General features: G+C 43.0%; 1 pseudogene; it reads left to right on the forward strand.

Annotated features, from left to right (window-relative positions):
* The first annotated feature begins 1,751 nt into the window (after positions 1-1,751).
* LOC148504007 (5S ribosomal RNA) lies at positions 1,752-1,871 on the forward strand (annotated as a pseudogene).
* Positions 1,872-25,440: the final 23,569 nt, after the last annotated feature.

The raw sequence follows: 25,440 nt of genomic DNA on the forward strand, positions 1-25,440 counted from the left end.
TTGCACGATTGATGTAGTGTCGTTGTACACTAGTATCCCTCACTTGCAGGGATTGGACTATATGAAAATTTTGCTTGAGTCTAAACAGGAGTACAATGGACCCAAGATTGATTTGTTCATTTCACTTCTAGAAAAAACCCTCACTAGGAACTATTTTTTCTTTGACGACTGTTTTTATTTACAGAAGAAAGGATGTGCTATGGGGTCACATGTAGCACCTTCATTCGCTAATGTCTATATGTTCAAGGTTGAACAGTTGTTATTTTTACTTAACCCCGAATTTAACAAACACCTCGTATACTTCATTAGATACATTGATGACATTTTTGTCATTTGGTCTGGGACATCTGCACAATTTTCAACAGCAATGCATCACATCAATCAAATGCATGATCATATAAAGTTCACATATGAATGCAGCCAACAGAATGTACACTACTTGGATGTGAACATCAGTTGGTCTGGTTCTGCATTCGTCACGTCTTTATATACCAAACCCACTGACTGCAATACTTTTTTGCATGCTGATAGTCATCACCCTCTACCTTTGAAGAAGAGTCTACCCTATTCCCAATTTCTTTGCATCAAGCGGATTACCAGTGACATTAAGACGGCGGAAGATGCAATGGACAGTATGATGATTACATTTTTAAACCGTGGTTATGATGAAAATGAACTCCTCAAAGCTAAATTCAGGGCTCTCAAATCAAACAATGTTGGCAACCGCAATAACTTTTCCAATAGCCTCTCTAAACCACCGACTATGTTTATTACCCAGTACAACTCCTCAAGCAATTCCATCAACTCTACGGTCAAAAGACTCTGGCCGGTGATCAATACAGACATTAATTTGAAACCACTATATTCTTCGAGGATTATGATGGGTTACAGGAGGGGTAAAAACCTAAAAGAATGGCTGGTGCATAATGACATCTCCACTGTTGAAAAGCCAAAAGGAACTAATTTTCTTGCTCGCAAGCCCGGATGCTACAAATGTATCCACATGTGGATACATGAAAACTGGTCCTGATGTTGTTCATCCACATTCAGGGAAACGCATTCCCATAAGACATATTCTCAACTGCATGAGTAAGTTTGTTGTTTATATAATCTGGTGTCCGTATGGCTTGGCCTACATAGGCAAAACTTCTTGCACCATGAGGATAAGGATGGCACAGCATCGTACTGCCATAAGACAAGCATTTGAAGGGAAAGACAATGACCAGCCTGTAGCACGACACTTCAAAGAACTCAAGCATCCTTTGGCTACATTGAGGCACAAGATCATTGATCACGTACCGGCAATGAGAAGAGGTGGAGACAGAAACAAACGTTTATTACAACTAGAGGCACGGTGGATCCACGATATGAATACTGTTGCACCTTTGGGTCTCAATGAGACATTATCATTTGCTTGTTTTCTCTAAAATAGACTTTTTATCTTGACCTCTTTATCATTCGGTGGTTTATCCATCTAGCCTTAAGGACACTTTCTATCTCTATCACTTGTTTGATGTAATGGTGATTTTTTTGTCTCCCTACCTGGTGCTTTATCACGTTAGTTAGCACCTAATAATCTTGTGCTTTGTTCCTATTCCATATTCTTTTTTAAGTTGAGATATATATACATTCCTTTCTGGTTTATGCCTCTCGTGTCTCTGGCTTAAGTTACCACCAAGAGGTAGTGATCAATTACCTATTCATTAGGTGATTTCTGCTGGAGAGGTTATGGTTCATTCTTCCTTTTTTTGATTTACTAACATACTCACACTGGATAAGCCCGATCTCGTCCGATCTTGGAAGCTAATCAGTGTTTGGCCTGGTTAGTACTAGGGTGGGTGACTCCCTTGGAATACCAGGTTTTGTAAATCTAATATAATATTGGACTTTCCCCATTTCTCTCCTCCTTTGACCTGGTTTTGTCATTATGATCTTATATACCCTTTACGTGGTCTTGCCTGCAGCACATCTTAGGCTATCACTCCGGATTGGTCCTGTTGAGCGAGTAATGTTCCCACATTTACGTTTATTTATTTATTCGTTTTCAGTTTGTCGTCAATAGAGGGCATAACTTATGTATGTAATTTTTTCATGTTCTATTCACCTTATATACAGTGTATAGACATGTTCACTCTAACATATGTCCTACCCCACGTGTTCATTTGTCTATGAGATGCTAGCGTTTTGCATTACCTTATCCTATAATATGCCACATGACCTACTTGTTTAACCAGTATAGTCTGATGATTGCAGTGTATTATTTATTATTTATTATGTATTATTGTTTATTTATTATTTCATTTTCAGTATATCACATGGACATAGCCATATTTATGTTTATGTCTCACTTGTCTATCATCCTGTTCACCTAGTTGGATGCTCCCACTTCTCTGCTATGCACTATAATATTCATCACAGTACTGTCCAGCTTATATTGATGGTATACTTTGTGTCCATGGATCTCATTTACATAATCCCGCCCATTGACTTGCAGCTGACGCCTGGAAGTGAGTGTCATCGTACATTGCGTCACACGCCGAACGTCACCACGTGCACTGTGACTGTTCGGCCGCACGCTGATGACGTCATTCATCTGGCGACTGGCAAGATGGGCGCGTGCAGCACTTCATCACATCAACACAGTCCTATAAAGGTTTGTACTTTGTATCCTTTCTGTGTTCTTGATAAAAGTCCTCACCGACTGAAACGTCGAATCACATACACCTATTGTGTACCTGACTCTTCTTTATCCAGCCCCGTGAGTGCCGCTGTTTTGCATTTTTATTCAACAGGTCTTCTCTACCTCAGATGGCACCTGGGCAAGTATTTTTGGTTATTATGGAGTGCCGGCCTCTGTGACTTTATATATATATATATATATATATATATATATATTATATATATATATATATAAAGACAATGATCCGGCACTCATTAATAAGCAAACCTTACAGTCCCAGGTGCCATCCACAGTGTCACAACGATACACTGAAACACAACGAATCTCCCGGCGGCACTCTGGTATAAATGAAGACAACTCACATAGCTATTGGTAAAGCGACATTCAAATAAAGGGCGCTGAAACGTCATTTATACCAGAGTGCCGCCGAGAGATTCGTTTTATATATATATATATATATATATATATATTAGAGATGAGCGCCGACCCCCGTGTTTTGGTTTTGGATCTGGATCTCCCCTGATTTTGGATCTGGATTGGTTTTACCACCTCAACTCCGTGTTTTGTTTTCGTGTTTTGGTTTTGGATCTGGATTTTTTCTTAAAAAATCAAAAGAAAAGCTAAAATCACATAAAATGGGCCTTTTTTTGTTCCCACAGTATTAATAACCTCAATAACATTTATTTCCACTCATTTCCAGTAAATTTTGACGACCTCACAGCTCTAAGGGGACCAGGAACTGTGCTTTCCAAAAATAAATAAACAAATTACTTAAATAATGCTTTGCAAATCTTCTATAAACTGGCATTTCCAAACTTGTAGAGGGACATAAAAAAAAACAGCAGCCTTCCACACCTTCATTCTATTCTACGGAGAGCGACCAAGAGCCATCTATTAGTGCGCGCACCACCCCCCACCACAGCATTCATCACTAATCAGCCGAAGACAGCTCACGTGACCCGGAAGTACCAGCCACAGACGAGAGGACTCCAATCAAGCTGAGGTCGGCAAGGGACACAGAGGCGCCGTCGAGACGACAGGGAGGTAAGTCTCCTTAACGGAGGAGTGCGGTGCCTGGTGTCATGAACCTACACCGCTACACCTCCTCCCCAGGCACACGCAGCCCGCCATCGTGCGCCGGTGGTGCTCGTCCGCTCACCCGGACGAGCGTCGCCGTTCCGTACCACCACCGGACTGTTCAGCCAGGAGACCCCTATCCCTAGCATCTCCGGCACCCGATCGGTCACCCCTCAGAACACTGCATCCTGGGCACCGCCATCTTCACCTATTTTCAGCAGGCACTGTCATACTGACTAGCGGGACGCCGCAGTCAGCATCATTACTCACCTATTGTCTGAGCTATGTTGCTCCCTCCTACCCTGGTCACACACTCCCCATATATCTATAAGACTATTATTCATCACCATGTGCTCATTGTGACATTCACAACTCTGCACAATCATTCCATTTCATCCTACGAACTGGGTTTCACAGGTCCTCTGCACTGTGACACTATTGATTTTTAATTTTAATTTTATGTTGCCAATAAACTACCTCAATACAACATTGATACTGAATCAACATTCATTCATTATAGAAGGTGGTCATTTGAGTGCACTTACCATCCCTAAATCATAAAAAAACATAGTTACTGTAGTTCAAACTGCGGTTGTTCCCACTGTCCACTTAACCATATGAGATATATTGTGAACAAGCGGAACTGAGCAGCAAATGCAACATTTCAGACCTAAGGTTTAAGTATTACGTTGTGCGGCTGTGCCATGCCTGCTTGCTGGCATTTTTTTTCATCCCAGAAGGGGACCAGGAAGCGTGCTTTCCAAAAATAAATCTTCTGTTCTATAACGGAATTTTTCCAACCTGTAAAGGGACATTAAAAAAAACAGAGTTAGTTAGTGGCCTTCAAATTGCCATTGTTCCCACTGTCTTGGACTGGAGCAACCATGGCAACTGAATTAGTGTCATAAGGAAGAGGAGGCTGAAAACTGGGTGTCATATTATGAGTTGTCCATATGGGGTATGTTGCTGTTAAGGGATCAGGCTGGTTATCAGTGGACACATTATAGTTTTTGTTATTCTATGTTTCCATCTCCTGAAGGGTGTTTACCAACAGACAGAGACTACATACCTATCAGCTCAGGAATAGACAGTTCCTGAGGAACAGAGCTCTGTTCTCTGGATGGAAGCCAAATAGGTGGGAGCCCCTGTTAAAAGTCCAACATTTGAAGCTCTTATTCTCTCCACATCATCTATGATAGAAGAAAAAAATGTCATTGGGGACATCTAGCTCCTCTTTCTGTACCCTGCTTACCCTTTTTGGACAGTAAGCCCAGCATGGATGATTTGGAAGAAGAAGGCCTAGCAACAGATGGGGATGGTCATTATCAAGACCTGGTTCCCCCAGTGGATGTAGTCTGGGATTGGTTGGCATGCAGGCAGCAAAATAACAAAGGCCTCCATGTTGTCTGTGCTTACTATTCCGTATTTCAGTTTGCCATGCAGGTAGGAATAAACTAGTGGGCTACAGAACACAGTGACAGAATCACTGGATGTCTTAGTGCATTCAGGCCAAATACGATCCCTGAATTCCCAGACAGATTCCGGACAGATGAAACCTTTGCTTGTAATAATCTTTGGCTATAACACTCACCTTTGCCAGGAATTACCAGACACTTTGAAGGCTGTAACTTTGAACTGCTTTATAGAAAATATGTGAATGAAACCTTTCCACACTGCAGAACATGATGGAGAAATCCCTTGAAGTTCAGCACCTAGAGCATCTTTTTTTCATGTTCTCTGAGGCCTCTCCTGACTGTGAAGAAAGATTCTCCACATTGTAGTCTTCCATTGTGACATTTTAATGGTGATTTCAATGTTGTCCACTGGCTGAGATCCATCTCATCTGAGGGTTGTGTTTTCCCCATGCAAATGAGACAATTCACAACCAGAAGATGACTCTTATATTTAGCCGTGGTGTCAGTCTCTCTTTTGGCCGAATTAGGCTTTATTTTTTTTTACAAATATATAGTTTTTTAGAGCATATAACTTTATAAGCTGTTAGGATACATTTCTGCTATGTTTAAGATTAAAAAAAAACTTTTTGTAACCCAATAACTTAAAAAAAAAGTTTTCAATGCAATATTCATGCAGCCCCTTTGCAGACAGCAGCACAGCACCACTGCGCAGCTATGCCAAAGACAGGTGTGGCTCACACGCACACAAAAAAAATTGTTTATTTATTATTTTGGGCAACAGCCCCTCGACAGACAGGAGCACAGCACCCCTGCATAGCTACGCCGATGACAGTGACAGCCAGGTGTAAAATTGATCATAAATGAATTTAAAAACAATTCATTGGGTGCAGCCTCTGGCTGTTAAATTGATCATAAATTAATTTAAAAACAATTCATTGGGTGCAGCCATTGGCTGTTAAATTGATCATAAATTAATTTTAAAACAATTCATTGGGTGCAGCCTCTGGCTGTTAAATTGATCATAAATTAATTTAAAAACAAATCATTGGGTGCAGCCCTTGGCTGTTAAATTGATCATAAATGAATTTAAAAACAATTCATTGGGTGCAGCCTCTGGCTGTTAAATTGATCATAAATTAATTTAAAAACAATTCATTGGGTGCAGCCCTTGGCTGTTAAATTGATCATAAATTAATTTAAAAATAAATCATTGGTTCCTAAACCAACCACAACATTAATTTAAAATGTCAGGCAGCAATGCCCCAACCAGCACATAATGGAAAGGAAAAAGGTGCAAGATGGAATAGTCCTTGGGCCCTCCCACCCACCCTTATGTTGTATACGAAACAGGACAGTTTAACAAACCAATCATTTCAGCGACAAGGACTGCCAATTGTGGCTGAAATTATTGGTTTGTTTGAACCCCCATAAAACATGCTGCCAATGTGCTTTGGACATGGAAAAGAAAATAATCCCATACACAAACTGGCTTTACATTACAAATCATCCTCTTCCTCATCATCCCCATCAGTGTGTACATCCTCTTCTTCACACAATATTAATTCATCCCCGCTGGATTCCACCATAGGCGCCTCTCTCATTTTTTTATGTAATTGTTGGTCGAGGTCTTCCTCGTGGAATTTGTAATTCATTTTAATGAACATCATCTTTTCCACATTTTGAGGAAGTAACCTCCTACACCGATCACGGACAAGGTTCCCAGCTGCACTGAAAAATCTTTCAGAGTACACACTGGAGGGTGGGCAACTTAAGTAATGCAAAGCCAGTTTGTGTATGGGAATCCAAATTGCCTCTTTTTTCTGCCAGTACTGAAAGGGACTGTCTGGCATGCCTATTAGGATGTTATCTCTGAAATAGTCCTCCAGCATTCTGTGAATGGAGACTTTATCACACATAGTCACAGTAGAAGACATGTCACTAGTAGGCAGTTCTCTCAGGCCCGACCAGATGTAATTTTTTGGTGACTGATCTGCATGACCAGCAGGCATTCTGTAAGGAAAATTGAGTTTTTTCCTTGCAGCTGTTGAAGCTGAAAGAAGAGATGAAGGCGTTTCACATGTGGCTGCAGCTGACAATTTTTTGACCAACAGTTCTTTGCATAGTTATAGATTTTGGTCTTTTGGAAAAAAACTCAAAAGGTAGGACTTAAACCTAGGATCCAGAATGGTGGCCATAATATATTTTTCAGATTTCAATAGATTGAAGACCCTTGGATCCTGGTGAAGTGAATCAAGGGCTTGATCCACCAGTCCAACATACTTTGCGCAATCGTTCCGTTTCAGTTCCTCCTTCAGTTTCTCCAGCTGTTCTTGATGAGGGGAATGACCTGACTCAAGCTGGCAGTGTCTGAACTAACTTAACGTGTGGCAAGTTCAAAGGGTTTGAGAACCTTGCACAACACAGAAATTATTCTCCACTGCGCTTGAGTAAGGTGCATTCCCCCTCCACGGCCTATGTCATAGTCCGCTGTATAGGCCTGGATGGCCTTTTTCTGTTCCTCCATCCGCTGAAGCATATAGAGGGTAGAATTCCACCGAGTTACTACCTCTTGCTTCAGCTGATGGAAGGGCAAATTTAACTGTACCTGCTGGTCATGCAATCTTTGACAAGTGGTCACCGAATGTCTAAAATGTCCGGATATTTTGCGTGCCACCGAGAGCATCTCCTGCACACAAAAAAAAAATATGACACTTTAATTGTTTTTTTTTATTGAACACGACTGTAGTCGCTTGATCTTGTGCACTACTGTGGTTAAGCCTAACACCCACGCACACACAGAAGAAAAAAATATATAAGACAGTGACACTTGTATTGTTTTTTTTTTGATTGAACACGACTGTAGTCGCTGGATCTTGTGCGCTAATGTGGTTAAGCCTAACACCCACGCACACACAGAAGAAAAAAATATATAAGACAGTGACACTTGTATTGTTTTTTTTTATTGAACATGACTGTAGTCGCTTGATCTTGTGCACTAATGTGGTTAAGCCTAACACCCATGCATACACAGAAGAAAAAAATATATAAGACAGTGACACTTGTATTGTTTTTTTTTAATTGAACATGACTGTAGTCGCTGGATCTTGTGCGCTAAAGTGGTTAAGCCTAACACCCACGCTCACACAGAAGAAAAAAATATATAAGACAGTGACACTTGTATTGTTTTTTTTTAATTGAACATGACTGTAGTCGCTGGATCTTGTGCGCTAAAGTGGTTAAGCCTAACACCCACGCAAACACAGAAGAAAAAAATATATAAGACAGTGACACTTGTATTGTTTTTTTTTTATTGAACATGACTGTAGTCGCTTGATCTTGTGCACTAATGTGGTTAAGCCTAACACCCACGCATACACAGAAGAAAAAAATATATAAGACAGTGACACTTGTATTGTTTTTTTTATTTGAACACGACTGTAGTCACTGGATCTTGTGCGCTAATGTGGTTTAGCCTAACACCCATGCATACATAGAAGAAAAAAATATATAAGACAGTGACACTTGTATTGTTTTTTCTTTAATTGAACATGACTGTAGTCGCTTGATCTAATGCGCTAATGTGGTCAAGCCTAACACCTACGCACAGACAGAATAAAAAAATATATATAAGACAGTGACACTTGTATTGTTTTTTTTTTATTGAACATGACTGTAGTCACTGGATCTTGTGCGCTAATGTGGTTAAGCCTAACACCCATGCACACACAGAAGAAAAAAAAACTATATAAGACAGTGACACTTGTATTGTATTTTTTAATTGAACACGACTGTAGTCACTGGATCTTGTGCGCTAATGTGGTTAAGCCTAACACCCATGCACACACAGAAGAAAAAAAAACTATATAAGACAGTGACACTTGTATTGTATTTTTTTAATTGAACACGACTGTAGTCGCTTGATCTTGTGCACTACTGTGGTTAAGCCTAACACCCATGCACACACAGAAGAAAAAAATATATAAGACAGTGACACTTGTATTGTTTTTTTTTTGATTGAACACGACTGTAGTTGCTGGATCTTGTGCGCTAATGTGGTTAAGCCTAACACCCACGCACACACAGAAGAAAAAAAAACTATATAAGACAGTGACACTTGTATTGTATTTTTTTAATTGAACACGACTGTAGTCACTGGATCTTGTGCGCTAATGTGGTTTAGCCTAACACCCATGCATACACAGAAGAAAAAAATATATAAGACAGTGACACTTGTATTTTTTTTTCTTTAATTGAACATGACTGTAGTCGCTGGATCTAATGCGCTAATGTGGTCAAGCCTAACACCTACGCACACACAGAATAAAAAAATATATATAAGACAGTGACACTTGTATTGTTTTTTCTTTAATTGAACATGACTGTAGTCGCTTGATCTAATGCGCTAATGTGGTCAAGCCTAACACCTACGCACAGACAGAATAAAAAAATATATATAAGACAGTGACACTTGTATTGTTTTTTTTTTATTGAACATGACTGTAGTCACTGGATCTTGTGCGCTAATGTGGTTAAGCCTAACACCCATGCACACACAGAAGAAAAAAAAATATATAAGACAGTGACACTTGTATTGTATTTTTTTAATTGAACACGACTGTAGTCACTGGATCTTGTGCGCTAATGTGGTTTAGCCTAACACCCATGCATACACAGAAGAAAAAAATATATAAGACAGTGACACTTGTATTTTTTTTTCTTTAATTGAACATGACTGTAGTCGCTGGATCTAATGCGCTAATGTGGTCAAGCCTAACACCTACGCACACACAGAATAAAAAAATATATATAAGACAGTGACACTTGTATTGTTTTTTTTTATTGAACATGACTGTAGTCACTGGATCTTGTGCGCTAATGTGGTTAAGCCTAACACCCATGCACACACAGAAGAAAAAAAAAATATATAAGACAGTGACACTTGTATTGTATTTTTTTAATTGAACACGACTGTAGTCGCTGGATCTTGTGCGCTAATGTGGTCAAGCCTAACACCTACGCACACACAGAATAAAAAAATATATATAAGACAGTGACACTTGCATTGTTTTTTTTTATTGAACATGACTGTAGTCACTGGATCTTGTGCGCTAATGTGGTTAAGCCTAACACCCATGCACACAGAGAAGAAAAAAATATATAAGACAGTGACACTTGTATTTTTTTTTTTTTAATTGAACACAACTGTCGTCGCTTGATCTTATGCGCTAATGTGGTTCAAGCCGGAGTGGAAATGGAGTCTTTCGCGTGGTCCCTTATATAATACATTGATTATAGAGATGAAAGCTCACGAACCGCGAGATTTCCGTCTCTATGGTTTTGCCTCGGTTTTGAGAACCGAGTAAGGTGGGAACCTCCGAGCCTGCTTGGAATCGACTCGGTTATGCTAAATTCGGGTGGCCTCGGTTCTGAGAACCGGACCCGCTCATCTCTCAATAAGTAAGATAACAAGACCTCTCATTACGAAAAAAAATTTATGACGTGTAATACCATGCATGTGTTATACATTATAATCTGTCCATGCAGGCTATATTATGTGGGTCAAACATTCTGAAATTTTGTGAACGAATGGCTTTACACAGATCGGCAATTAGATTGGCCCTAGATGGTAGTGACTCTGATCAGCCAATGGCACGCCAGTTTAAGATGGCGGGCCATAGCTTGGCATCACTAAAATATATTATGACAGACCATGTCCCTGAATCCATATGGGGGAGGTGACAGGGCAAAATTGCTTTTAATCAGTGTCCCGAAGGGGCTGAATGATAAGATTAACTGGAATAGTTAAGTACTTTTCATCTAATATGTTGGGATACTGTGTGTTGCTGCAATAATTGTCTTCATCGGTGTGACCAGAGTATTCATCAGAGCTTGAGAGATAAATGTGTGAGAGATAAAGTACCAGCCAATCAGCTCCTAACTGTCATTTTACAAACACAGTGGCAGTTAGGAGCTGATTGGTTGGTACTTTATCTCTCACAATTTTATCCCTCTCCAAACTTGAATACCCCCTGGTGCTTTCTGCGGAGATGCGGTTATGCAATGCACATCTATATGATTGATGTGGTTTTCCTGACATGCATGTATAATTGTTAATATTGTTCCCTGTAATTCTCAGTTGTCTGCACACATCCATTTACACCACAAATACTGAGGAGATGTCTTTTTGTCAGCTGCTTGCTTTGAGACAAGTAGTCTTGAAGTATGCTATTAATGATAATCCTGTGTTAACTGATCTATTGTTATCTCAACATAGGACCAGAGGTTCTATATATAATATATTCTACATATTCCAAAGTACAGTTGGATTGTTTTAATGCCTGATATATTTCATTCTCAAATTGCATTTTCAGTTATGAGGCCTAGATTATACATCTAAGTCATCTATCAATGAGAACTGACAAAACTTGTTGAGTACTTGTGAGTGCATGTAGTGACCTTTAAGAGCTGACTATATGTTATGTGTAAAGGTCAAGTCATTTAAAGGAGGATGCCTTTAATGAAATTACCGTTTCAGGCACCCTGCTAGCCTGCAGCAATAGCCGTGGGTCTGCGACGGTGCCGCCCACTGAGCCGATGCGCTTTGTGCGTTGGCACCGGTCGCTAATATCTAGTTACAGCCCTGTGCATGAGTACATACTGGCTGCTTTTGCATGTAATCCATAAATGTTGTACAGTTTTATTCTTACATTGCAATTTAGACTTGAATTTGGACACACCCCTCCAAATCTAACTCTCTCTCATTTTACATCTGCGCCACCTGCAGTGCAGCATGTTTTTACCAAGGTGCAAAGTTACTTGCTCTTTATGATTAGCTCTCAACTCAGAATCAGCCCCATAGCCTTTACGGTGATTTTTTGCATTAATGCAAATACATGCAAAATAAACGTCTAAAACCAAACAGGTGCTAACTTGCACAACCGTGGCCTATCGCAGCAAGAACAGGAATACTGTCAGTGAAACTCATTAAACTCTCATTTTTCTCACAGTTTCTCAAAGCCAGACATAAAACTGAAAAAATTAGTCAGGACAGAATGTCAGATGACTTACTGGCTGAAAATGCAGTTTAGTGACATAGGAGCGAAACTTTCAAATGATATGAATTGGCAAGTTTGGGTTTCGTTGGTATAGACATATACTACTACACCACTGAATATCCATCCCAAATGGGAACATTGTCATGCCTGACCAAATCAAATATTTGAAGTCACTTAGTTAACTATTATGATTTAAAATTACTTTACACTGGATATGGTATGAAAGATCAATAGTGTCTAGATAGACAGTCAATAGGTTGACACCAGATGGTTGACAGGAAATACGTCAACTGGGTCAAATGGTTGGCAGTTAAAAGGTACACATGGACTTAGGTCAACAGGGTCAAATGGTCTACAAAGTCAAATGTCAACACACAAATAGTCAACACAGAAAGGGTTGACACCTTTTTTTGTTATTTTAACCCTAATCCTTACCCTAGCCCTAACCTTCCCCCTAGTGCCTGAGCCTAAGCCTCCCCCTTGGGCCTAACCCTACTGTCACTTTCCACAGCCTAACTCTATCCCTCCGCTAAGTGCCTAACCCCATCCCTAACTCTAAACATAAACCAAACCCTCATCCTAACCCTATCCCTAAAAATCCATGTATCAACCTTTTCTGTGTTGACAATTTGTGTTGAACTTTTGATCTTGTCGATCATTTTACTCTTTTGACCTAAATACATGACGACTTAATAACTGTTGATCATTTGACCCTATCGACCTTTTCACCCTGTTGAACTATGCCTGTGGACCATCTGGTGTCGACCTATTGACTGTCTATCTAGACACTATGGGGTAAATTTACTAAGAATCGAATTTGGTACAGATGCCAATCTCAGGAGAGTTTAGGCATTATTTTCAACTCGCAAATTGACTAAAGGCAAAGTCGGGTGAGTTAGAGAGAGATTTCTCTCTTCTTACCCGTAAAACTCAGGTGGGATAGCAAACTCGAATCTCATCACCATTGGGCAAACTCAGAAGTACTTTTCACCTTAAAGATAAAGCTCGCAAATTTACCAAGAATCGAGATGACAATCTCGGGTGAGATGCCTGCATACTCTCTGCCAAATTGAAGTTTTAAACACTCACCTCCAGAGCTGCAAGTTTGGCTGAAACATACACAAATCATTCTGATTTGTGTATGTTTCTGCCTGTAAATAGTTTAAATAGGGTATATTTAAAATAAAAAATTACATAGGGTCCCCCACAAAAAGCCTAACCAGCCCTGGACTTGCCAGCCAGTCTTGGTACCTAAAATTACAGGGAACAAAACGAGTAGGGTTCCACCGTAATTTAGGTACCAGCACCAGGCTGATGGGCCAGTCCTGGTTTTAATTATAGGGGGAAAAAATTGTGTATAATTAAAACCAGCATGGACCCAAAATGGCCAGGCTGTAATGCTACAGCTCGGAGACCCTATTACCAGGGCTCCGTGGCCAATGCATTATCAGCCCAAGCCAGGGATCTCAGGGGAAGTGGGGACCCCCCTAAGAAGAGGTCCCGCCCAAAACCATATGCTTGGTCTGAAGCCCGGGGCTCTTCCCCACACCACTGGAACATTGGGTATGGGGGTAATAAAGTGAAAAATAGAATGAAACTATTGTATTTTACAGTGGGACTACAGGTGCCAGCATGCCTGCCCTTTAGCACTTGTGGAACTACAAGTGCCAGTAGGCGGCCGGCACCCATACCCCCACTGTAAAATATATAGTTAAAAAATTACATGACACACACACCGTGAATAGTAAAGATTTATTACACACATCCAACTATCACACATACTTATCTTCTACCAGATGTTTCTGTCCTCTTCTTCAATGTAGAATCCGTGTGGAATGGTCTGCAAAAAAGATTGTATACTCACCTCCATCCTGGTGCTGGTCTCCGCAGCATCAAGGGTAGGGGTGAGCGGGTTCGGATTTCTGAAATCCGACCCCCCCCCTCTGTGCCCCCCCGATCTGAGGCCGATCCGAGTCAGGCTTGACTTTTCCTACCTGACTCGGATCTGAAATCGAGGCAAAACGTCATCATCCCGCCTTCCGGGTCTCGCGGGTTTTGGATTCTATATAAGGTACCCGCGTTGGCGCCATTATCTCACTCGGCTGTGGACAGTGAAGAGGGAGGGTGGGAGTTAGGGCTGGCTGGGCTGTGTAGTGTAGTGCAGTGTAGTGTTGTGCTGTGCTGTGCTGCTGTTGTCCATAGGGGCTGTGTCCACTCCTCCAAAGTCCATAGGGGCTGGCTGTGTTGTGCTGCTGTTGTCCATAGGGGCTGTGTCCACTCCTCCAAAGTCCATAGGGGCTGGCTGGACTGTGTTGTGCAGTCAGTTGTCCATAGGGGCTGTGTCCACTCCAAAGTCCTATGCAGTGTCCCAGTCCTAAAGGGGTGCTGTAGTGTTGTCCAGAGGGTGCTCTGGGCCTGATTCAGAGCCGGACACTATTTGCGCTCGCTCGTTCAGAAAAAAGGGGTGGCTATTCAAATGAACCGTTAGCTCTTTGCGGTCTGTTCACGCCTCTAGGTCTGAATGACCAAAAAAAACTTGCGGTCGGTTTTTTAAAAAATACGCCCGCCTGGTCGCTCGCATCCTACGTCATGTCCGCTATTTATTAGATTAATCGAGTACATCGACCAGCGTATGAACTGCTCGCTATTCTTGTGGTTGGTTTTTGCTACCACAATCTTGCGAACAGTTCTGGCTATAAAATAACCCGGTGACGTGGTCAATGACACTGCTGTATTAATTATGCACACCCATAAAACGCCCGTTTTGACCTTTAAGCACGCCTGCGTTCGGATCTCCACTCCCCGTTTTCAAGCACCTTCCCCTGTTACCACCCACATACGCCTCATTCTGTCACTCAAAATAGAAGGCATTCGCTATTTAGCGAACAAACGATTTTCAGCCGCACTGACTGGTTCGCGCATGCGTATTACGATCCGTACGCATGCGTAGTTGGGCAAACATCGCTCGGAGCGAACGAGTGGCCACTTACGAGCGGCTCTGAATCAGGCCCCCTGTCCATCAGGGGTGCTCCCCCAAAGTGCAAAAAAAATAAATATTTTTTCTGTGTTTGTGAATTATGTGAGTAGCACGTGCATCAACAAAGTAGTGCCAAGCGTGCGCCTGTGTCATAAGTAAAGGGCCGGCTCGCTTGACCGTTAAAGGGTGCTGTAACTCCCAAAGTGCACTCCAAACCAAATAAAAAAATATTTTCTGTGTTTGTGAATTGTGTACACTGTGGTTGCATGTGCATCAACAAAGGAGCAGCGCCAAGCATGCGCCTGTGTCCCATAAGTAAAGGGCCGGCTGGCTTGTCCATTAAAGGGTGCTGTAACCCCCAAAGTGCACTCCAAAAAAAAAAATATATATTTTTTTTGCTTGTGAATTGTGTGCGCAGCAGCCGCAGGTGCTTCAACAAAGTAGCGCCAAGCGTGCACCTGTGTCATAGGTAAAGGGCCGGCTGGCTTGACCGTTAAATGGTGCAGTAACCCCCAAAGTGCACTCAAAAAAAATGAAAAAATAAATTTTTTTGTGTTTGTGAATTGTGCGCGCAGTAGCCGCACGTGCATCAACAAAGTAGCGACAAGCGTGCGTTTGTGTCATAGGTAAAGGGCTGGCTGGCTTGACCGTTATAGGGTGCTGTAACCCCCAAAGTGCACTCAAAAAAAATAAAAAAATATATTTTTTTGTGATTGTGAATTGTGTGCACTGTGGCTGCACGTGCATCAACAAAGGAGCAGCGCCAAACGTGCGCCTGTGTCCCATAAGTAAAGGGCCGGCTGGCTTGACCATTAAAGGCTGCTGTAACCCCCAAAGTGCACTCCAAACAAAATAAAAAAATATTTTCTGTGTTTGTGAATTGTATGCACTGTGGCTGCACGTGCATCAACAAAGTAGCGACAAGCGTGCGTTTGTGTCATAGGTAAAGGGCTGGCTGGCTTGACTGTTAAAGGGTGCTGTAACCCCCAAAGTGCACTCCAAACAAAATAAAAAAATATTTTCTGTGTTTGTGAATGGTGTGCACTGTGGCTGCACGTGCATCAACAAAGAAGCAGTGCCAAGCATGAGCCTATGTCCCATAAGTAAAGGGCCGGCTGGCTCATTTCTTAAAGAGTGGTGTAACCCACAGAGTGCACTAGTCTCCAACAAAAATTAAAAATTATTTTCTGTGTTTGTGTGCGCCTAAGCCGCACGTATATATCAATATAACATAAATGGAGGACCAAACTTTCTCCGATAAAAATAAAATAGGGAAAGATCAAGAACCACTTCCTCCTAGTGCTGTTGCTGCTGCTGGGAGTTGTTCATCATCCCAGAGAGGAAGTACGAACATCACTACTTTTACTAAACAATTGACCCTCCAACAGTCCTTAGCGAGGAGGATGAAGTACAACAGCAGTCATCCTGAAGCAAAACGTATAACTGAGGCCTTGACTGCTATGTTGGTGTTAGACGTGCGTCCGGTATCCACCATTAGTGCAGTGGGATTTAGACAATTGATGGTGGTAGTGTGTCTCCAGTTCCAAATCCCGTCTAGATTCCACCTGCATCCTCAAAGCAGCAGCAACAAGCGTGCGTCTGTCTGTTAAAGGGTGGTGAAACCCTCAAAGTGCGCTCCACAAACAATAAAAAAATTCTTATTTTTTTTTCTGTCTTTGTGAATTGTGTTGGCTGTAGCCGCACCTGCATCCTCAAAGCAGCAGCAACAAGCGTGAGTCTGTCTGTTAAAGGGTGGTGTAACCCTCAAAGTGCACTCCACAAACAATAAAAAAAATCTTCTTTTTTTTCTGTCTTTGTGAATTGTGTGCGCAGTAGCGGCACGTGCATCAACAAAGGAGCAGCACCAAGCGTGCGCCTGTGTCCCATAAAGTAAAGGGCCAGCTGGCTTGTCCGTTAAAGGGTGCTGTAACCCCCAAAGTGCACTCCAAAAAAAAAAATATTTTTTTTTTTTGCTTGTCAATTGTGTGCGCAGCAGCCGCACGTGATTCAACAAAGTAGCGCCAAGCGTGCGCCTGTGTCATAGGTAAAGGGCCGGCTGGCTTGACCATTAAAGGGTGCTGTAACCCCCATAGTGCACTAAAAAAAAATGAAAAAATATATTTTTTGTGTTTGTGAATTGTGTGCTCTGTGGCTGCACGTGCATCAACAAAGGAGAAGCGCCAAACATGCGCCTGTGTCCCATAAGTAAAGGGCCGGCTGGCTTGACCATTAAAGGGTGCTGTAACCCCCAAAGTGCACTCCAAACAAAATAAAAAAATATTTTCTGTGTTTGTGAATTGTGTGCACTGTGGCTGCACATGCATCAACAAAGGAGCAGCGCCAAGCATGCGCCTGTGTCCCATAAGTAAAGGGCCAGCTGGCTTGTACATTAAAGGGTGCTGTAACCCCCAAAGGGCACTCCAAACAAAATAAAAAAATATTTTCTGTGTTTGTGAATTGTGTGCACTGTGGCTGCACGTGCATCAACAAAGGAGCAGCGCCAAGCGTGTGCCTGTGTCCCATAAGAAAAGGGCCAGCTGGCTTGACCATTAAAGGGTGCTGTAACCCCCAATGTGCACTCCAAACAAAATAAAAAAATATTTTCTGTGTTTGTGAATTGTGTGCACTGTGGCTGTACGTGCATCAACAAAGGAGCAGTGCCAAGCGTGAGCCTATGTCCCATAAGTAAAGGGCCGGCTGGCTCATTTCTTAAAGAGTGGTGTAACCCACAGAGTGCACTAGTCTCCAACAAAAATTAAAAATTATTTTCTGTGTTTGTGTGCGCCTAAGCCGCACGAATGTATCAATATAACATAAATGGAGGACCAAACTTTCTCCGATAAAAATAAAATAGGGAAAGATCAAGAACCACTTCCTCCTAGTGCTGTTGCCGCTGCTGGGAGTTGTTCATCATCCCAGAGAGGAAGTAGGAACACCACTACTTTTACTAAACAATTGACCCTCCAACAGTCCTTAGCGAGGAGGATGAAGTACGACAGCAGTCATCCTGAAGCAAAACGTATAACTGAGGCCTTGACTGCTATGTTGGTGTTAGATGTGCGTCCGGTATCCGCCATTAGTGCAGTGGGATTTAGACAATTGATGGTGGTAGTGTGTCCCCAGTTCCAAATCCCGTCTAGATTCCACCTGCATCCTCAAAGCAGCAGCAACAAGCATGCGTCTGTCTGTTAAAGGGTGGTGTAACCCTCAAAGTGCGCTCCACAAACAATAAAAAAATCTTTTTTTTCTGTCTTTGTGAATTGTGTGGGCTGTACCCGCACCTGCATCCTCAAAGCAGCAGCACCAAGCATGCGTCTGTCTGTTAAAGGGTGGTGTAACCCTCATAGTGCGCTCCACAAACAATAAAAAAATTATTCTTTTTTTTCTGTCTTTGTGAATTGTGTGGGCTGTAGCCGCACCTGCATCCTCAAAGCAGCAGCGACAAGTGTGCGTCTGTCTGTTAAAGGGTGGTGTAGCCCTTGTGCGCCCTTTGTGCGCTCCACAAAAAATAAAAAATTCTTTTTTTTTTGTCTTTGTGAATTGTGTGCACTGTAGCTGCACGTGCATCAACAAAGGAGCAGCGCCAAGCATGTGCCTGTGTCCCATAAGTCTGTTATAGGGTGTTGTAACCCCCAAAGTGCTCCAAAAAATAAAAAACAATTTTTTTTCTGTTTGTGACTTGTGTGCGATGTAGCCGCATGTGCATCAATACAGTAGCGTGCACCTGTGTCATAAGTCAAGGGCCAGTTTGGACATCTGGTCCGGACTGAATGACGTGCCAACAATTTCTGACAAGTCTACTGTCACTGCATATGATACTGTCCCCAAAGCAGCAGTGACAAGCGTGCGTCTGTCTGTTAAAGGGTGGTGTTACCCCCAAAGTACGCTCCAACAAAATAAAATAATCTTTTTTTCTGTGTTTGTGTGTGAAATGTATGCGCAGTAGCCGCACCTGCATCCTCAAAGCAGCAGCGCCAAGCGTGCGTCTGACTGTTAAAGGGTGGTGTAACCCCCAAAGTGCGCTCCAACCAAAATAAAATCATCTTCAATTTCTGACAAGTCTACTGTCACTGCATATGATACTGTCTTCAAAGCAGCAGTGACAAGCGTGCGTCTGTCTGTTAAAGGGTGGTGTTACCCCCAAAGTACGCTCCAACAAAATAAAATAATCTTCTTTTTTTTCTGTCTTTGTGAATTGTGTGGGCTGTAGCCACACCTGCATCCTCAATGCAGCAGCGACAAGCATGCGTCTGTCTGTTAAAGGATTGCATCGGTGACAGCATCCAAATAGGCATGTCAGACAGTCCGTACCTGTACTGGCAGGAAAAAGAGGCAATTTGGAGGCCCCTGTACAAACTGGATCTATTTTACCTGAGTTGCCCCCCCTCCAGTGTGTACTCCGAAAGAGTGTTTAGTGCAGCTGGGAACCTTGTCAGCGAAAGGCGTAGGAGGTTGCTTCCACAAAATGTGGAGAAGATGATCTTCATAAAAATGAATAATCAACTCTTCCAGGGAGACCAGCCTCCAGAACGTACAGAGGGACCTGTGGTTGTGGATTCCAGCGGGGACGAATTAATACTCTGTGAGGATGAGGATGTACACAACACTGAAGAGGGTGAGGAATCGGTGGATGAGGAGGATGAGGACGACATCTTGCCTCCGTAGAGCCAGTTTGTGAAGGGACAGATTAATTGCCAGCTTGTTTTGTGGGGGCCCAAACGAACCAATCATTTCAGCCACAGTCGTGTGGCAGACCCTGGCGCTGAAATGATTGGTTTGTTAAAGTGTGCATGTCCTATTTATACAACATAAGGGTGGGTGGGAGGGCCCAAGGACAATTCCATCTTGCACCTGTTTTTTCTTTGCATTATGTACTGTTTGGGGCCTAGTTTTTCAAACTGCCATCCTGTCTGCCACTGCAGTGTCACTCCTAGATGGGCCATGTGTTTGTGCCACCCACTGTTGTCGCTTAGCATAGTCATCCAGCTACCTCGGTGCAACCTATTGGACATAAAAACACTATTGTGAGGTGTTCAGTGTTCAGAATAGACTGGAAATGAGTGGAAATTAAGGTTATTGAGGTTAATAATAGCATAGGAGCAGAAAAACCCACAAATTCTGGGATTTTAGCTGTTTTTCTGCTTTTTTTTCAAAAAAATACAGATCCACAACACAAAACCCAGAACTCAAAACACGGAAGGGTGGTTTTGGCAAAACCAATCCAGATCCAAAACACGAAGAAAGATCCAGATCCAAAACCAAAACACGAAAAGTGGCCGGTGCACACCCCTAATCTAGGGTATTTGCAAAATAAAAAAAACAACTTACCCGAACCAGAGCGGACATGTGTAAGTATATGCTGTTGCATATACTTACACTACGCGAACTGACAGATGATCAGAATCATCTGTTTTATTCACATGGCCCGCTGGTAAATCAGTAGCCGCTTTAAATGTAGCGGCCGCTCATTGGCTGGGACCCACGTGGGACCAGCCAATAAGCGGCCGCTACATGTAAAGCGGCTGCATATTGGCCAGCGGGCCGTGTGAAAAAATTATTTAAAGATAAAATATTACTATAATTTCTATTTCGTATGTATGACACATTTTAAATATGTATAAAGATAAATAAAACCTCAGCATATCATTGTGCTTGTGTAAATATAAGTAAACTTTTTAACTGTACAGTGGAAGTGACAAAATTCCTCTCTTAGGGCTCTATTTATTAACATTATTTTTACTAAAATAAAGTGAAAAGGGGTGTTTTCACACCCTTTTCACATTATTTTAGTATCCCCTATAGTTATTACAGGGCAATTGGAGTAGAATTAGTAAACTTCTACTCCAACCCCTAGGTATCACTTATTTTTAGTAAAGCAGATCGCATTTCCCATAACTGAAATGGGAAATGTGATCCGACCATAGTTACGAAAAATAAATTGTAAAAAAATACCGGGGGAAGCCCTGTGATAATAACGCCACCTGGAGGTGGCATTATCCAGGGTCTCCCCCAGTTACCAGGCTCCCACTCTGCTCTAACAGGGAAAGCAGAGGCGGGAGCCGGTACCAGTAATCAGCTATGTGGTCTAAACAGACCGCAAGCTGATTGCTGTAAAAAAATGAAAAAAAAAATTTAAACATTTTTTTTTTACTTACCTGAATCCAGGGACCGGTGATCAGGCCTCCGGTGATGGCTCCTCTCCGTTCAGCTGGTCTCCCACAGTGCACTGCTGTCCGGTCATCAGGTGATCGGGTCCCAGTGCAGTATGGGAGATCACCTGCTCGGGAAGCCCGGAGAAGATCACCGGAGGCCAGGAGGATGCAGATAAGTGTAATGAAGGGAGGGGGGTCGCGGGGGTCCACAATCAAGGTGGGCGGGGCTTAGCATCGGTGGGGGGTAGCAGCGACGGTGGGTCGGCCCATGCGCGGGCTCTTAGTCGCGGTATTTTTTCCAAAAATACAGCGACTAGAGTGCAGATGGAACCGCAGGGACAGAGCTTTATCACAACCTCTGTCCCTGCAAGGGATTTATAGTAAATCCCTGTGATATTGCCTGAATTCGCAATGCGAATTCACTCGGTAATATCACACTACAATCCGCATTCAATAAGCGGATTGTAGTAAATAGAGCCCTTAGTATTATCAGTAGGGGTGAGCGGGTTCGGATTTCTGAAATCCGAACCCCCCCGAGCCCCCCCGATCCGTGTCCGATCCGAGTCAGGCTCGACTTTTCCCACCTGACTCGGATCTGAAATCGAGGCAAAACGTCATCATCCCGCCTTCCGAGTCTCGCGGGTTTTGGATCCAATATAAGGTACCCGCGTCGGCGCCATTTTCTCACTCGGCTGTGGACAGTGAAGAGGGAGGGTGGGAGTTAGGGCTGGCTGGGCTGTGTAGTGTAGTGTAGTGTAGTGCTGCTGTTGTCCACTACTTCAAAGTCCATAGGGGCTGGCTGTGTTGTGCTGTGTTGCTGTTGTTAATAGGGGCTGTGTCCACTACTTCAAAGTCCATAGGGGCTGGCTGGACTGTGTTGTGCAGTCAGTTCTCCATAGGGGCTGTGTCCACTCCAAAGTCCTGTGCAGTGTCCCAGTCCTAAAGGGGTGCTGTAGTGTTGTCCAGGGGGTGCTCTGTCCATCAGGGGTGCTCCCCCCAAGTGCTAAAAAAAAAAATTATTTTCTGTGTTTGTGAATTGTGTGCGCAGTAGCCGCACGTGCATCAACAAAGTAGTGCCAAGCGTGCGCCTGTGTCATAAGTAAAGGGCCGGCTGGCTTGACCATTAAAGGGTGCTGTAACCCCCAAAGTACACTCCAGTCCAAACCAAAAAAAATATTATTTTCTGTGTTTGTGAATTGTGTGCGCAGTAGCCGCACGTGCATCAACAAAGTAGTGCCAAGCGTGCGTCTGTGTCATAAGTAAAGGGCCGGCTGGCTTGACCGTTAAAGGGTGCTGTAACCCCCAAAGTACACTCCAGTCTAAACCAAAAAAAAAATTATTTTCTGTGTTTGTGAATTGTGTGCGCAGTAGCCGCACGTGCATCAACAAAGTAGTGCCAAGCGTGCGCCTGTGTCATAAGTAAAGGGCCGGCTGGCTTGACCGTTAAAGGGTGCTGTAACCCCCAAAGTACACTCCAGTCCAAACCAAAAAAAAAATAATTTTCTGTGTTTGTGAATTGTGTGCGCAGTAGCCGCACGTGCATCAACAAAGTAGTGCCAAGCGTGCGCCTGTGTCATAAGTAAAGGGCCGGCTGGCTTGACCGTTAAAGGGTGCTGTAACCCCCAAAGTACACTCCAAACCAAAAAAAAAATATTTTCTGTGTTTGTGACTTGTGTGCACTGTGGCTGCACGTGCATCAACAAAGGAGCAGCGCCAAGCGTGCGCCTGTGTCCCATAAGTAAAGAGCCGGCTGGCTCATTTCTTAAAGGGTGGTGTAACCCACAAAGTGCACTACTCTCCAGCAAAAATAAAAAAATATTTTCTGTGTTTGTGTGCGCTTTAGCCGCACGTATATATCAATATAACATAAATGGAGGACCAATCTTTCTCCGATAAAAATAAAATAGGGAAAGATCAAGAACCACTTCCTCCTAGTGCTATTGCTGCTGCTGGGAGTTGTTCATCATCCCAGAGAGGAAGTAGGAACATCACTACTTTTACTAAACAATTGACCCTCCAACAGTCCCTAGCGATGAGGATGAAGTACGACAGCAGTCATCCTGAAGCAAAACGTATAACTGAGGCCTTGACTGCTATGTTGGTGTTAGACGTGCGTCCGGTATCCGCCATTAGTGCCGTGGGATTTAGACAATTGATGGAGGTAGTGTGTCCCCGGTTCCAAATCCCGTCTAGATTCCACCTGCATCCTCAAAGCAGCAGCGACAAGCGTGCGTCTGTCTGTTAAAGGGTGGTGACACCCTCAAAGTGTGCTACACAAACAATTAAAATATTGTTCTTTTTTTTTCTGTCTTTGTGAATTGTGTGGGCTGTAGCCGCACTTGCATCCTCAAAGCAGCAGCGACAAGCGTGCGCCTGTCTGTTAAAGGGTGGTGTAACCCTCAAAGTGCTCCAAAAAATAAAAAACTATTTTTTTAATGTGTTTGTGACTTGTCTGCGATGTAGCCGCACGTGCATCAACATAGTAGCAGCGCCAAGCGTGCGCCTGTGTCATAAGTCAAGGGCTGGTTTGGACATCTGGTCCGGACTGAAGGACGTGCCAACAATTTCTGACAAGTCTACTGTCACTGCATATGATACTGTCCTCAAAGCAGCAGCGACAAGCGTGCGTCTGTCTGTTAAAGGGTGGTGACACCCTCAAAGTGTGCTACACAAACAATAAAAATATTGTTCTTTTTTTTTCGGTCTTTGTGAAATGTGTGGGCTGTAGCCGCACCTGCATCCTTAAAGCAGCAGCGACAAGCGTGCGTCTGTCTGTTAAAGGGTGGTGACACCCTCAAAGTGTGCTACACAAACAATAAAAATAGTTCTTTTTTTTTCTGTCTTTGTGAATTGTGTGGGCTGTAGCCACATCTGCATCCTTAAAGCAGCAGCGACAAGCGTGCGTCTGTCTGTTAAAGGGTGGTGTAACTCTCAAAGTGCTCCAAAAAATAAAAAACTATTTTTTTAATGTGTTTGTGACTTGTGTGCGATGTAGCCGCACTTGCATCCTCAAAGCAGCAGCGACAAGCGTGTGTCTGTCTGTTAAAGGGTGGTGACACCCTCAAAGTGTGCTACACAAACAATAAAAATATTCTTCTTTTTTCTGTCTTTGTGAATTGTGTGGGCTGTAGTCGCACCTGCATCCTTAAAGCAGCAGCGACAAGCGTGCGACTGTCTGTTAAAGGGTGGTGTAACCCTCAAAGTGCGCTCCACAAACAATAAAAATATTCTTTTTTTTTTTTCTGCCTTTGTGAATTGTGTGGGCTGTAGCCGCACTTCCATCCTCAAAGCAGCAGCGACAAGCATGCGTCTGTCTGTTAAAGGATTACATCGGTGACAGCGTCCAAGAATGTATGTCAGACAGTCCGTACCTGTACTGGCAGGAAAAAGAAGCAATTTGGAGGTCCCTGTACAAACTGGCTCTATTTTACCTGAGTTGCCCCCCCTCCAGTGTGTTCTCCGAAAGAGTGTTTAGTGCAGCCGGGAACCTTGTCAGCGAAAGGCGTAGGAGGTTGCTTCCACAAAATGTGGAGAAGATGATGTTCATAAAATGAATTATCAACTCTTCCAGGGAGACCAGCCTCCAGAACGTACAGAGGGACCTGTGGTTCCAGCGGGGACGAATTAATACTCTGTGAGGATGAGGATGTACACACTGAAGAGGGTGAGGAATCGGTGGATGAGGAGGATGAGGATGACATCTTGCCTCCGTAGAGCCAGTTTGTGCAGGGACAGATTAATTGCCAGCTTGTTTTGTGGGGGCCCAAACGAACCAATCATTTCAGCCACAGTTGTGTGGCAGACCCTGGCGCTGAAATGATTGGTTTGTTAAAGTGTGCATGTCCTGTTTATACAACATAAGGGTGGGTGGGAGGGCCCAAGGACAATTCCATCTTGCACCTCTTTTTTTTCTTTGCATTATGCACAGTTTGGGGCCTAGTTTTTCAAACTGCCATCCTGTCTGCCACTGCAGTTTCACGCATAGATGGGTCACGTGTTTGTGCCGCCCACTCGTGTCGCTTAGCATAGTCATCCAGCTACCTCGGTGCAACCTTTTGGACATAAAAACACTATTGTGAGGTGT

This window comes from Taudactylus pleione, unplaced genomic scaffold (assembly GCF_031769625.1).
Source record: "Taudactylus pleione unplaced genomic scaffold, aTauple2 ptg000471l, whole genome shotgun sequence".
NCBI classification, from domain to species: domain Eukaryota; kingdom Metazoa; phylum Chordata; class Amphibia; order Anura; family Myobatrachidae; genus Taudactylus; species Taudactylus pleione.